The sequence below is a fragment of the Bactrocera dorsalis genome, chromosome 6 (assembly GCF_023373825.1).
Source record: "Bactrocera dorsalis isolate Fly_Bdor chromosome 6, ASM2337382v1, whole genome shotgun sequence".
Taxonomy (NCBI): domain Eukaryota; kingdom Metazoa; phylum Arthropoda; class Insecta; order Diptera; family Tephritidae; genus Bactrocera; species Bactrocera dorsalis.
The window spans coordinates 39,137,027-39,140,183 of NC_064308.1; the positions used below are offsets into that span (position 1 = coordinate 39,137,027).

Consider the following 3,157-nt stretch of genomic DNA (forward strand, 5'->3'; position numbering starts at 1 on the left):
AACGACGGAGTGGTAGGAGGATCTGTTGCTATCTCTGCTCCTACTGTTGTCTGTTCTGCTTTGTCGTTAAGTGAACCCGATGGTTCCGCAGATGATTGTGATGATTCGGCTGCAATTTCCACTACCTCTACAAGGTCTGCAAAATCGCTGCAGTATTGTGACACTTCAGGGTTGTACGTCTCTACAACACAATTGGCTTCGGATTTACTCCCAAATAAAACCGAAAACCGTTCATAATTTGGACACATTTTTGAAAGTTTTGCTGAAAGAACGGAGAATTATTGAAAAACCAAAAAAGTTTCACTCAACATTAAAGCCGCATTTACCTTTTTTTGAGGAAACATCATCGCCAACGTCTATTCCAGCACCCGTCGATTTGCGCTACTCCTCAGCTTTAATATACATATGCTTCCAGTACCGGACCTTGCATCGCAACATGTCCGTAGTCGCATCGATATTTGTTGTTTCAATTAATTTTTGGTAGTACAATTGGGCGTTTGGTTTCTATAAAAATACGTAATAAAGTGTTTATTTAAAGCTAATTGTATAAAGAACTACCTCAATTTTCACATTTTCTAGCGAATATTCTAGAACCAAGTGGTTTTCCTCCTCATTCCATATTATTTGAGGCTTTGCCCTCCTGCGTATTTTCTTTTGAGGTTCCACTGAAAATAAGTATTAAATGAAATAAAAAGCAACTATTTGTTGGGATATACTTACTTTTGCAAAATTTTTCCTCATTCACGTAGTAAGCACCAAATTTATTTTCCCCGTTTAAAAATGTATAAGCAACAAACACCAGACTTATTTTTTCGTTAAAAATGTATAAAGCAACAAACAACAAGCAAACAGCTGATGTGATATTACCGAGTAACGAAACAATTATCAAGCTTGCCAGCTGGATAGTTCGTTACTCGGTAAAACGATAGTCTGTTAATTTTACAAAAACAAAATACATGTAAAAACTACCGAACTAACGAATTAACAAGGCTGGTCTGAATACCCCTAATATAAAATTGTAACATGTAAGTATATGAAAATGTTATATTACAATGACATATAGTACATTTTATAATATTATAATAGAGTTTTGCTTATTTGTGTGTATTAAATATAAATTGTATATTATACATATATGGAAAAAGTGTTCACAACTAAATTATAGAAAGAATTTTTTATTATAGTCAATATAGAAAAAATAGTCACGCGAAAATACAAAGAAAGTAAGCGCTGTCCTTGAAATTCTTTCAAACTCGATGTTTATGATAATGGAACCTTTGTAATGATGAGTGTGCTAAGTGATTTTTTAATTAATAAGTTTAGCTAAAAAATAACAAAAGAAAATTGAAAATGAAATTAAAACTTATTTTAATGTTCAAAGTGTATATTTAAAGATACAAAGTCAAAACAGTGTTAAATAATTAAATGAAACATTGAAAGATACTAATACATATTTTTAAATTTTTAATCGGGAATATTTTAAAAAATATTAATGTTAGCAACATTATTTTCGCATATTCTTCCTTTGGAAAAGCTCTACTGTCTGCACATACACCATTTAAACCAAAATTCGTTTTTTTAGTCGATCGGCAAAGTGATCAGAATCGTGCCCTGATTTCTTTTAGGTGACTCCAACATGTTCAATATATATTGTTATGTATCCATTTATTCAACACATTTTATATATTATATTTAATAAGCTTTCCAACACTGAACCTTTATAATCTCTATTTCTCAATATCTTATTTATCCTTTTTCCTTAAACATTATTTTTATCTCTCAATCTACACGTCATTGGATTGTATTAGGTTATAAGCTTTACATTGTGAAACAATGAAAACAATTAAAATCTTAAAGAATTTGATTAAATTAGTGAAAAAATAAATAAGTTAAAAAGTTAAAAGAGCTAAATTGAAACCGTGGAACAAATTAAAAAATAAAATGAAATAAAAAAATCAGGATAAAAGCGCAATCAATTTCAACCAAACATTTCAACACCACACCAGGCACACAAAACAGAAAATCTCATCCAACAAACAAACCATAGCAGACAACACAATCATACAACTAGACGTAAGCAACATCCTCATAACAACAACAACTTTTCTCATAGAGGACCTACACTTGAGCCAATGGATATAGGCATTAACCAAAATAACTAATATTTTTCACTTTGGTGATCAGAAAAATCACTCAGATACTCATAAACACAAGATTGAAAAAACTAAAATTTGATATAGATACTGGTGCTGAATTTAGTATAATAAATACTAGACTTTGTAATCCGACACGGAGGCCAATATTCTACTTTTGATATTAAAATCTTAAACGGAAATATCTCCACAAACAGACATTGAAACGATTACCGTTTACTAGTATTATACTTGTACAATTAGGATTAGAACTATGGCGGATTCGCCAATTTATACCAAACTTTATAGATACCCAGTTGTGCATCGTTCTGAAGTTGACAGACAAATAAGTGAAATGCTAAAACAAAATATAAGTAGTTCAGAGCAATATACCTTATAACAGGGTTCTCATTTACTACTCCGTAGCAGCAAAATTTCTAGAATTATTGCTATGCTATCGCTACCGCTCTCACTTTTCCGGGAGCCACAGCATAGTCTTAGCATAACAATGTAAAAGAAGTGCTTTACTCTGCTCCAAGTTTTGTTAGGTAAAAAACTATAGCTGGAGCGGGAGCAAAAAATTAAATTCTGCGCTATGCTCTGGCGTAGCGGTAGCAAAAAATTGGGAGCGGTAGCACAGCAGAGCTAATGAAAATTTTCATGTGCTACAACTCCCGCATGTGTTTGTTGTTTTCTTTTTCTTTTTTTTTGCTATTTTCTGTCATAATATTTGAATTAATTGAATAACTCTAACAAAAAAATGTTATGCAAATCATTTTGGCACTTGTTGCGTCAAGTGACTTTATAAATCTAAAATCAAATATTTTAAGAAATATATTAATAAAGTCAATTAGATAATAATTGAATAAATTATATGTATTTTTTATTATGTAAAATATTTAGATACCATTTTTATATTACCAAAAACATCATCTATTCCAAATGTATTAAAATACTCAATTCTATGAATTTTCGAAATTAATTTTAAATACATTACTTTCCCCTTTTTTATATACATAAGGGTG

General features: G+C 30.6%; 1 long non-coding RNA gene across 1 annotated transcript; it reads right to left on the reverse strand.

Moving 5' to 3' along the window:
* Positions 1-219: 219 nt before the first annotated feature.
* Positions 220-1,023, reverse strand: LOC125779590 (uncharacterized). The gene is made up of 3 exons (XR_007423366.1): positions 721-1,023; positions 559-665; positions 220-504 (listed from the first exon to the last, which is right to left on the reverse strand). It is a non-coding gene; the product is annotated as an uncharacterized LOC125779590 (long non-coding RNA).
* Between the last annotated feature and the right edge of the window lie 2,134 nt (positions 1,024-3,157).